We start from the raw sequence: 13357 nt of genomic DNA on the forward strand, positions 1-13357 counted from the left end.
GCTTCTCTTGGAAAGGTTATAAATATTTTGTGCAAATAATTCTACAAAGTCTTCCAAGATCTTATCAATCATTTATAAGAGGGCTAGATGTTGTTGATAGATTAAAATATATAAAATTTGAAGAGTTATATGTCAAGCTAGTATAGTAAGAAAAAAATCAAATTAAAGAAAGAGAATCATTTACTGATGAAACTGAGCCTCAAGCATTCATAATGAAATGGAAACAATATTACAAAAATGCACAAGATAATCAATTTAAAGAAAGGAATTGGAAGTATGAAAAAAAAAAGGTCTCATCTAAGGATCACAATAAAAGCAAATGAAAATCTAATTAGTGTGGTAAGATTGGTCTCAAAGCAAATGAATGTTATAAGAGGAATAGAGATATAGAAAGGAAGACAAACAATTTTACAAAAACATTTGATTCTAAAAGAAATTCTCTTTGTGTTGCACTTAAAGAAAATACTTCTTTTAAGGATGAATGGGTTATTGTTTCTAGTGTTGCACAACACATATCTCACAATAAGAACAATTTGAATCATTAAATGACAACACAAAAAATATATTTGTGAAACAATAGTGCTTTAGAAGTCAAAGGAATAAGAAATGTTCAAGTAGATAATGGTGTGTTTAAAAATGTTAAGCTTGTTCTTGAATTTGCAACAAATTTTCTATCTATATTCAAATTGCATGTCAAGGGTATAAAATAGATTTCTACAATGACAAATGTTTAATCAAGGATGTGAACAATAATTATGAAGTGACTGTAATTGTTAAAATGGAGAATGGATTATATGAATTTTAGGAATTTACTTCGAAATGTGGAGATGAGCATATGTGTGCTATTGCCAAATATGATGATATGAGCAGGTTATGACATAAGTGTATGGGACATGTCAATTATCAAAGTCTCAAGCTTATGGAGAAACTACATATGGTACACGGGCTTCCAAAAATATCATCAAGACAAAAGGTATGTGAAGGATGTGCATTGGGAAAGTAACATATTGAAAGTTTTTCACAAGAAAAATCATGGAGGGCAAAAACTCCTTTACATTTGGTTCATAGTGATGTAATGTGTCCATTCAAAACACCTTCATTTAGAGGATCAAGGTACGTCCTCACATTTATAGAAGACTATACTAAAAGAATTTGGGTATATTTTCTACAAAAGAAGGATGAGGTGTTTCATACGTTCAAGGAGTCTAAAGTTTTGACCCAAAAGCAAAGTGAAAAATGTCTAAAGATAATAATAACAAATAGAAGTATTGAATATATGAATAATGCTTTCTTAAAAATTTGTAAACAACATGAAGGAATTATACACATCAATTTTCAATTGTTTATCTTACATTTTCAAAATTAAAAATAAAATTTTATATTTTAACATTTTTAAATAAATTATACTTATCTTACCATTAATAAAATAACACGACACATTTTTAAAATAATTGATTGAAAAAACCGCAACCCTAAAGTCCAAACAGTTGAAAGCTGGAGTTATCTTTTAAGCTCGCGATTCGCTCAAATAGTTCGTTTATTACAAACTTTAATTTCTTTTAATCACCGTCACTTTCCATAACGAACCAGAGGCACAACGGCTCTTTATATTTTAAATTTTGTATGCATGCCGTACATTTCCATTGCTATATTCTTTTGCAATTGAGCAAGAACTGTTGGAGGGGTGAAGAAATTTGATATGAATTCGATTTTCTGCCTGGAAGATAATCAAGTATGATCATAAATTGAAGAGTTTGGTGCAATAAACGTTTTGTGGTATTAATTTGCAGAATTCTATCACTTGGAGAAGTATACCATGGACGGTGATGAAATTCCCCCTCCTTTGAAGAATGATGACCCTCCTGAGAATGGTGGCTCTGAGGAGAATGGTGAGCCTGTGGAGAATAGTGGTGGCCCTCCTGAGAATAGTGGTGGCCCTATGGAGAATGATGGTCCTCTTGAGGAGAATAATAGACCTCTTGAGGAGAATGATGGTCCTCTTGAGAATGATGGATCAGATGGATCAGAGGAGAATGATGGCCCTCCACCGAATGGTGGTTATGAGGAGGATGAGAGTCACTTTCATGATTTTTTTGTAGCAGCCTGTTACATCTTGTATCAAAATGCCTTGGAAGCTATAAAACGGAGCAAGGTTAAAGGCAAGAATATAAAAGTTTTTACCCAAGGAACATTCCGCATGGGAAAAAGAAAAAGGGAGGAGTCGCCCCTGAGGATTAGAGAAGTATCAGATGATGAGCAGAGAAACCAACCAAAAGAAGAAAAAGATTACCCTCAAGAGGACAAAGGCAAAGGCAAAGTTGATCCTGAGGAGGACCCACATAGTAGTTCTGAAGATTAGAGAAAAATGCTTCAACCAAGTAAGAAAAATTGCTCTTAATAAAAATTGCTCTAAATTATGGTATATTAAGTGCAGTTCTTGGAAATTTTGTTGGGTGATCTGTGACTGTAAGGCTGAGCATTTCAGTGAACATTTGTAGGAAGGAATTGGTTTGGTCTACTTTAGCCTTACATTGTTTTCACACCAGTTTTATGTATCCTCGCTGCTGATCTAACAGTCCGAACTATGTATTAAGATAGATGTTGTTAAATCTTGGAGCTCTTCCATCATTAATTCTAAGAAGATTTGTCAGGATGTATTATCAAAATCTCTTATGGTATTTTTATGCTTATTCGATTTCTAGTGTTCCCTTTTTTTTTCAAGAGTTTTCTGATTAGAAAATACAAGAAATCTTGAATTAGTTAGTAGTTCACCCTTTCCAATTTGAAACATTCTTACTATGCATTTGCCAGGTGGGTAGATGGGCAATGGTCTTATAGATTTGCTAAGTTATATTGGCGTGTTGATGGCCGGAACCCAATCATAAGCTCTACTATCTTTATAAATTACTCCAAACACCAATCCTTCATTTTGAATCTATAATTTCAGATTTAAAATGATGACGTAGTGACCTGTCTGTTAACTTTCCTATGTTTGAGAATATTAAAAGATTGCAGGTAATGTCTGATGACAAAGAAGTTTACCAGAAAACTGTTTGAGTCTTGGCAGTTAGCTCTGGTGTTGATAATAGGAGATTTTCGGTGTCAAAAGTAGTTAGTTTGTTGTTAATCAATTCTATTTAAATGTCAAATGTCAATGGATTTCTACAGAATTTTATTGACCTTCACTGAAGCTATATATGGCAATCTATATTCTTGAAATAAATGATAACTATAATTATTAGCAAGATTATAACAAAAGTATTTTTATTCAGCATAGTATTTGTATAAACAACATTCCGTATAAACAACATTCTTTAAGTTTTGATTTGTTTAGATATTTCATTTGAAATCATCTTAACTTCTTCAATAAGATTCATTTGTTAATGAGATATTAAATAAAAAGTCATCTAAACAAATCTAAATTTAAAGTGTGTTGTTTAAATTGTTTACTTAATGTCTTGGTGTGTCTCCATATTGCAGTTGTTGTTGCTATAATATATTTATTTTCTACTCTGAGAAAATAAATTTAAGACAAGATATTAATAAACTAATATATAATTGAATGGTGACAATAAAAATTGAATTATATGAACAAAATTCTGGAATTGATTTTGTGTGAGTTTTTGGATCTAATTCAGAAGTTTGCTCACATAATTCTATGGATTGTGGAAATCTCATATCATCAATTGAATTGTAGTTGAATGCAGTAGAAATATGCTAAAAAATAAAATAAAAAAATCTCTCTTTAATATTTTGTAAGTTGAAGTTGTAAGAATATAGTTGGATATTTGTAAAATAGAAGTCCAACCAAACTCTTAGAGCATAGAACTATTCATGAGGCTTTCAGTGGTCATAAACCAGTTGTTAGTCATTTGACCATATTCTTATAGAAAACATAAGGAAAATTGATGCAAAGATAATCAAATGCATTTTCATTTTATTTTTTCAATCATAAGGATTGCAAAATGTATGATCAAGTTAGAGTTCATAAAATATTTTGTATTTTCTAGCACTGATGTTACGCTTCATGAATATATAGATGATATTCAAGATGAAGATATCCAATTTCATTGAGACATTCTTAAAAAAATAAATTAAGAATAAAGAAATTGTAAATACAAAATATGATCTGTTCAAAGTGGGATTAAATCTACAACTATGATGAGTACACAAATAAATAGAGCAGCTAGTCTAGCAAGTAGTAAAGCACTATGAATATCAATGTGATAGATTAAAGCACCGATCAAGTATAGGGACTATGCTTTAATGGACCAAGTAATGAGTGTAGGTGAACATATAAAACATGAAGAAACTAAGGATCATAAAGAATGAATGACTATTAAGAAGAATACAAATCTATTATGAAAAATGGCACTTGGGAACTAATTGAATTACTTACAAATAAAATTCTTGCAAGCTAAAAATGATTGTTCAAATATAGGCTCACCATTAATGGTAGTATTGAAAAACTTAAAGCTACATTGGTTGTAAATAATTATTGACAAAATGAAGGAATAGATTATGATGAAACACTTGTACTAGTAGCTAAACAAAAACCATTTTAGGCTAATGGTTATTATAGCTCTTAACTATGTTTGGTGTTTACATCAAATGAATGTCAACTCAATATTTTTGAATAGAGATTTTAAAGAAAAAATCTTTGTTTTTCAATGAAAAGGTTTTATAAAGCAAAAATGTAAAAAAATCTTGCATAAAGGTTAAAAAAAGATTTGTATAGTTTTAAACAATCTCCAAAAGATAGTTTTTGAGAATTAACTTCTTTCTTCAACACAAATCTTAATAAAAAGCAAGTCTAAATTTATACATAAAGAGAGATGAGCATGGGAATGTTGTTTTGATTTCATTGTATGTTGATGATGTAATTATAAATAAAAAATGTTATAAGTGAATCTCTTGAAATCAAAAGAGATATCTTGTATGAATTTCAAATGAAGAATCTTGGAAAGATGAATTATTGTTTGAGTTGAATTATGAAGGGAGAATGTTAAAAATTTGATTACTCAAAGAAAATATGAAAAGAAATTGGTCAAAAAGTTTTACATAAAAGATTATGAAATCAATCTTTACTTGATTAGAATAGAATACTATTTTTTTCACTAATAATTATATGAAAAAAAGTAAATGACACTTTGTACCGATAGCTAGTGGGAAGCTTGAACTACCAAAAATTCAAGAAGACTTAATATTGAATACTGAGTCAACATACTTGGTCAACTCATGACTAAGTCACATGAGACATATTGAAAAGTATCCCAAAAGTTATTTGATGTGTAAAGAAAATTATTAAATTTGAAATTGAATAGAAAATCCACCACTAGATATGTATTTAGTATAGGATCGACCATTGTGTCCTATATTAGTAAGAATCAAAATAAAAACTTCATCGAAGCTAAGTATAATGTATTATAGAATGTAGCATATGAAATTGTTTGGTTAAAGAACATTCCTGAATATATGGGAGAAAAGAAAGAATACCAACACCCATTAAGTGTGAATCTAATTCGTTATATTAGATTAAAATATTTTTAAACTCAGCATTATTTTGTAAGATGATAGATTCATTCATACAAAATAGAATTGATATATCATAACATACAAAAAAACATAATTGATACATTTACTAAACCTTTCGACAAGACAACTTGTGCGCAATGTAAAGATATGCTAAAGTCCAATAAAATCTAGTTATTAATAAATTGATGAATACTAAGAGGGGGGGGGGAATTAGTATGCCAAAAATTTTGCACTTAAACACTTTGCAAGACTAATAGTAAACCGGTAAAACAGTTTAGCAGACAAACCGGTTAACACACATGCAAACCAAATGGCTAATAATGCATTCACCCACAGAAGCAAAAACACCATAACGCAAGAGATTTTGATGTGGAAACCCAAATGGGAAAAACCACGGTGAGATGGAACTTACAAGTAACTATCTACAGAATACGAACCAGACCGGTTAAGATCTTACAATGTTCTTTACCAGAACAGATCCTATTAGGAATCTCAATCTCTGTTAGGAGATAAGTCTGATTAAAGACTACCTTGCTAGAGGATTTTAGATCCACAGATGCGAATCACCTTGTTAGAGGATTTACAAAAGGCTTTTGGGCCTACCCGTTTAAGGGTTATAGACTTGTCAAAGATGTGAGTAATCAACAAGTGTTTGATCTAGCTAATAGCACAGACTGCTCGGTTAGATCCTTGATAGCTCGTTCCTAATGCACTCCAGCATTACTTCAGTCTTCTACACATTCATATTCTTTCCAACTCCTCAACCACTTTAAACCCTAGCAACAACATAAACTTTCGCTACAACCACATCAACAACCTAAAACCCTAGACATGATGTCCTTATAAAGGAATCTGATTTCATGTTGGTCCAATAGGATTACATTACAATTTCCTAGGTTCAATGAACCTCGACATACTTGGTAACACGACACAAAAAGCACTGTTAATGTGTCGGCACTGTCAAACAATCGGTGGATGGTAACTCATCACAAAATGCCGGTGGTAACTCATCGTAGAGTATTACCGGTTCATACAAAATGTCGGTTGTCAGTTTGACAAAAATGAAGACTGGTAAAAATGTGTTATGCCGCTTTAATCCCTCATCCCGCTTGGGATCCACGAACCGCTTGGGGTCAACATGCCGCTTCAGACCAGGAAACACATTCTGCAAAACATCGATAGTCTAAAGACTATAATACAACATACCGATTGGAACAAATACCAGTTGTGCTCTAACTCATACATATAAAGAGGATCTCAATGCAAGTGTGTGTCCATCAATGACAATCACAACATAAACATAAAAAATGCCAACAATCTCCCCCTTTGGCATTGATGGCAACACTTAGGAAAATAAAATTTTGACATCTAAGTGTTTTACAACAAAATCATGCCATTAGCAAAATTGCTCCCCCTAAGAATATACACTATCCCTTTTGGCAATACAATGTATAACAATTTTGCATAAAGAGCATAAACATTGAGATATTCAGAGCATATATCAAAATTTTGATTACCAAATACTTCTCCCAAATAGAATTCTTCTCCCCCTTTGCCAACAATGACAAAGTACAACCCTGTTTCCATTTGATATTAAAATAATAAAAATTTATGACAATAAGGAATGATACTTGTCAAAAACAGATTTAAAGTCCTACAAGAATTGTTTCATCAACAAAGACCAGGACTCAAGTAGGGAGGTGGCTACTTCTTTTTCTGTCTGCATCTGGGAGACCTGTTCTTCCATGGCATCAATTGTGCTCATCTCCTGTGTAACTGTTAAGGCATCCAGGTTCAAATCGCACTTCTGAAGAATTTCCAATCGTGGGAGTAGAACCAATTGTAGCTCCTGCAAATCTCTAGACTGGGTGTTGATCTCTTGCTCCATTTTTGCTGACTGGATGTAAAATCGATGAACGGTTTGCCCATAAGTTGTAAAGGAATCATAAGATGGCTTGAATGTGCTCATATAGGACTGCAAGTCCATTTGAAGCTTTTACTTCTAAGCTAGCACATCATCATAGAACAGATGGGGTTGGCAAATCTTACTGAGTAGTAGATTCCCCTCATCCAGAGCATCCCTTATATCCTTTTGTTCTTTTTTTAGTTCAGATCAGAGCTCATTCAACTTCTTCACCAGAGCTATATTAAGAGCCTTTTGATGCTCCTTCTTGACATTTGCCTTTGCTACCTCTTCTAGGCTCTACACCTGATTATCCACTACTGTGCATAGGAGCTTAAGTTTAGCTAGTGATGAATCAGTGTTGGGAAGATTTGTACCAGGTATCAAACCGGTAAGAGTTTCCACAGCTGCTTGAATTACATCTTGCTCCTTCTTCCTTCGAATGATTTCAAGGCGCTCTTGAGAAACCTTGATGCTCTGCATTAGCTCTGTTTCACTTCCAGACTGGAGATCGATAGTACTGGTGAGATCAGCTGGTTTGGCTTGACTCCCGGTTGCCTTTGAAGTCTCCATGTGGGTGCTCTTCTCTGCTTCTCCTACCTTGCCCTCTTCCACTTTCTTCTTCTCCGCTTCTCTCCTCTTCTCCGCTTCCTTATCCTCCTTTGCTTTTTTCTTCTCTACTTCTTTCCTTTTCTCCTCTTCCTTGTCTTCCTCGACCTTTTTCTTTTCTACTTCCTTCTGCTTCTCCTCTTCTTTCTCTTCCTCTTCCTTCTTCTTTTTATCTTCTTCTCTCCTTTTTCCTCTGCTTTGTCTTCCTCTGCCTTCTTCCTCTCTGCTTCCTTCTTTTTCTCCTGTTCCTTATCGTCCTCTTCTTTCTTTTTCTTTTCATCTTCTTGCTTCTTTTTCTCTTCTTCATCCTTCTTCTTCTTCTCCTCTTCATCTTTCTTCTTCTTCTCCTCTTCATCATTTTTCTTCTCCTCTTCTTCATCCTTTTTCTTCTTCTCTTCTTCATCCTTTTTCCTTTGCTCGGCCTGTTCCTTTGCCGCTTCTTGATTGTCCTCGGCTTGCTTGTCAACCTATTCAGCTTGTTGCTCCTGTCTTGTTGCCTTAGATGGTGTTTCCTGAGTAACATCTTCTACGTCCAGGGCATCGACATCAATAGTGTCGACCGGTTCATCAACCGGGTTTCCTTCATCATCAAATGCTTCATCCAGTTTATTTATAACTGGTTCTTTCTCAACTTGTCGATTGGCTTCAGCCACTCGATGCATCTTCAGAGCTTGTAGAGCATGAGTGTGTGTATCCTTGAGCACTTCCTTATCCTTCCCTTCTAGTAACAGGAGTATTCTTCTTCTCATGAAGAAAAGACCTTTGTATTTGTTCAATACATCGAACAGTTCAGAATTTGATACATCAGGAAAATGTTCAGCAAAAACTTTTTCTCTCATCCCCTGTTCCTGCTCTATGGCAATGCGCCATTTATTGTCTAAGGACTTATACAAAGAATCCGGTATTTCAGATCTAATTTCTGAAGTTGATCGGTCATTAACACATAAATACTGAATTATTTCCTTTTCAACTGCTTCCTTTTCATCATCATTAAAGTCATCAAAATACTCAATAAAATCATGTAGCAATTTTCTCCTAATATTCTTTATTGTTCTTTGACAATGTGTCAAAGGTTTATAGGAGGAGATATCAATATTTACCAGTGCAGATAATGCCAATTCATTCTTTGTCTTCTTTCTTGTCTATCTTGCCTTCTTGGGCTGCTCCTCAGACATAGTTTCCTCTAAGTCCGGTGTAGTGCTTTTTATCTTCCTTTTCCTCTCGAAGACTTTAGCCGGTTACATCTTGGAGTTGCAGTAGTAACCGGTGTTGATGTTGCAGGCACTGTCTTTGCCTTCTTTACTGCAGGTTCTTTTCCTTTCTTTGCAGAGGGTTCCTCAACTGGTGCAACCCTTTCCAGATAGGTTCAAGTCCTCTTTTCCTTAGGATCAAGAGGTGAGGCAATAAGGGTAAAGGCATACCCTTCCAGCATATCATACATGACCTCATAGCCCATTGGCTCCACTTCTTCCTGTCTGGGCTCAACAACCTCCATTATGCATTGATCCACCTTGATGGTGAAACAGATATCGTTCTCATATTTCTTGATGATGTCACCTGATATCCTCATTCTTTGGCTCATTTTCTGTCTTAACTCATCAAAATACTTGTTCAGAACATCAGGGTAACTGGTTCCAATTGCTTCAATGATTTCCTTGATTTTCTTGGTCACCGGTTGGTCAACAGACCACTGGACATCTCCTACTCCTGGAAAGTAGCCTTGGAAATAGAAGAATGACCCAACTAGTAGTTGTCCAAACTTGAACCTTAGTGCATTATCCTGTTTGATCGACTTCAGATTCAATGGGAGTTGTCTCTGCATACCGATGCACAGGTAAAATGATGCATCCTCCATTATCATCTGGTAAGCAGCATTTACCGTTGCAGCAGATACAGAGTTAATTCTGTTGGCAGAGAATGTCCGGTAGCCTATCACCATGCAGACATACTTAACCAGATCATCCTTGATAGAATTGATTGTCATGCCTCGTGAGTCGCTCACTGAACTGGTGAGCTTGGACATTTCAGTTTTGCTTACCATCCTTAGGGCTAGCACTTCCCCTGTGTTGTAGAATCCGGTGACTACATGAATTGTCTGTGGCGTGATATCATGTGTTCTCTCTAGGTACATCTTGTCACCATGGACTCTGCTCAGAATGATCCTTATATGATCCTCTGTGAAATCTTCCAAGAAGTAAACAACATTGTGGAGATTCTTCTTCTCCAAAATATTATACTTCAGTTTGATCTTCTTATCCTTTCCACAAAATAAACCTAACTAGGAGTGGATAGCTAGAGACCCTAGGTCTTCAATCTTGCAATCTATGTAGTCAGAAATTCCCTCTTCTACTATCACACCAGCTGAGACTTGTGATAGGGCATTATATTTAGACTTTCGTTGAATAAAACTCGTAGACTCGACAGATGCACTAGAACTGGTATGAGATGCGGAAGCCATGATAGAAATTTTAAGAACTCGAGAAATACCTTTTGAAACACATGAATTTAGGGCTTGCAGATTCTCCTTCACTTCACACTCCGTTGGTTGCTAAATCACTGCTTTCTGTTCTCCACTTGACTGTTTGCAATTTGAATTTGAATCTCCTTCACGGTTTCTCAATTTCTTAAAATCTCAGCACAAATCGCCTTTTCGTCGCTCTGCTCTTTGAAAAACTTTTCTTTGCTCAAAAACTGATAGTGAGAAATGATTTGAAAAATCCTTTTAAGCATATTTCTCACCTACCGCAATTAATGCTCCATTAGGGCGTAAACCCTAATTTGCCTTTTTACCATTTCTGGTCTTCCGTCAAGCGACAAGTATCACATATCGGTTAAGGTCTTTTACCGGTGTAAACCGAGGGTTCGAAACATTTCACTGTTTGCTCCCCCTAAGCTTTGTTGAAGCTTAGTTTGCTTGTTCCGTGATTTCCACACTAGGTGCAGAAACCGGTTCCTCGTGTACCACCGCTGGTTTCTTCTTCTAGGTTTTGTTCATGTCAGCTTGAATAGTGTCAACATCAATGTTTCCTTCCAGAGTGACCGATATATCATCAGATATGTCCTTTCTTGATCTACAGAATCTGGCAATGTGACCCAGTTTGTTGCAATGATAACAAACCAATCTAGGTGCTCTCCAAGGTCCATTGTTCATGTTTCCATTCTTCCTTCTGCATGTTGCAACAGTGTGACCATGACCATGACAGACCATACAGTTTTCTCTCCATCTGGTTGCCGCTTGATAGCCACTGCTTCTTTGTTGATGATTGAAGGCATTAAACCGGTTGTGATTCCGGCTCACAAAAGGTTTAGGACCAGCTCCTTGGGTCCTCTAAGGATATCTATCAATGTTGTTCATAACTGACTTGCATTTAGATGCTCTATGCCCATACTTGTTGCATGCATAACAATTACCATTGAATCTAAAGGATCTAGGCTTATCTTTAGGAAATAAGGAAAATTGTTGTAAGCCTTACTCCACACATTTGCAGTATGTCCTTCTTTAAAACAGTTGAAGCAAACAGGTTTAAACTTTTGCTTACCTTTATCCTTTGATGCTGGTTGTTTCTTTGATGTTCCAACATTTGTATCAGAGGTCTCACCTTCCTCATGACCGGAATAACCAAGTCCATTGGTATTCTTGACTGGTTTGGCAGATTCAAGCTTTTGCTCTAGCTTGATAGTACTCTTTTTGAACTTAGCAAGTATTTCCTTTGACTCAAAGAGTTCTTTGGAAATAGCAGCACTTGTTTCCAACAGGTTTTCATTCTCAGAGATGGCAATGTTCAGTTCTCCTTGCATATCTTCCTTTTCCACTTTGCTTGCATGGAGTTGAGCAGTTAGGGCACTAATCTCTTGTTTCAGGTTGGAGATCTCATGATCTCTTTCTTTCGCTAGATCTTCAGCTTTCCTCTGGTTCTCAAGCTCTTGACACATCCAGATAGTCAGTCCTTCCAACTCCTTTCTCAGGTTGGAGTTTGATTCATTCAACTTATTTACTTCTGCAATTAGGGCTCCCATGTCTACTTTATCTGAAGAACTATTTTCAGATAGCTCCATCAGCTTTTCTGCATGTTCTCTCCTTTTTGCTTGAGATGCCTTATATTTGACCATAAGATCATCATAGGCTTGTTCAGACTGAGTGAGACGATGAGTAAGTTCCCTTATAGAGTATTCCCCCATATCTCTTTCCAAGTGGTTTAACTTATAGAAAGGTAGGCTCTGATACCAATTGATGAATACTAAGAGGGGGGGGGGGTGAATTAGTATGCCAAAAATCTCTGCACTTAAACACTTTGCAAGACTAATAGTAAACCGGTAAAATAGTTTAGCAGACAAGCCGGTTAACACACATGCAAACCAAATAGCTAATAATGCATTCACCCACAGAAGCAAAAACACCATAACACAAGAGAGTTTGACATGGAAATCCAAAAGGAAAAAACCACGGTGAGATGGAACTCACAAGTAACTATCTGTAGAATAGGAACCAGGCTGGTTAAGATCTTACAATGTTCTTTACCAGAACAGATCCTGTTAGGAATCTCAATCTCTGTTAAGAGATAAGTCCAATTAAAGACTACCTTGCTAGAGGATTTTAGATCCACATATGTGAATCACCTTGCTAGAGGACTTACAAAAGGCTTTTGGGCCTACCCGGTTAAGGACTACAAACTTGTCAAAGATGTGAGTAATCAACAAGTGTTTGATCTAGCTAATAGCATAGACTACTCGGTTAGATCCTTGATAGCTCATTCCTCATGCACTCCAGCATTACTTCAGTCTTCTACACATTCATATTCTTTCCAACTCCTCAACCACTTTAAACCCTAGCAACAACATAAACTTTCGCTACAACCACATCAACAACCTAAAACCCTAGACATGATGTCCTTATAAAGGAATCTGATTTCATGTTGGTCCAATAGGATTACATTACAATTTCCTAGGTTCAATGAACCTGGACATACTTGGTAACACGACACAAAAAGCACCGTTAATGTGTCGACACCGTCAAACAATCGGTGGATGGTAACTCATCACAAAATGTCGGTTGGTAACTCATCATAGAGTATTACTGGTTCATACAAAATGTCGATTGCCGGTTTGACAAAAATGAAGACTGGTAAAAATGTGTTATGCCGCTTTAATCCCTTGTCCCGCTTGGGATTCACGAACCACTTGGGGTCAACATGCCGCTTCAGACCGAGAAACGCATTCTGCAAAATATCGATAGTCTAAAGACTATAATACAACATACCGGTTGGAACAAATACCGGTTGTGCTCTAACTCATACATATAAAGAGGATCTC

The sequence above is a fragment of the Cryptomeria japonica genome, chromosome 3, assembly GCF_030272615.1.
Source record: "Cryptomeria japonica chromosome 3, Sugi_1.0, whole genome shotgun sequence".
Classification (NCBI taxonomy): Eukaryota; Viridiplantae; Streptophyta; class Pinopsida; order Cupressales; family Cupressaceae; genus Cryptomeria; species Cryptomeria japonica.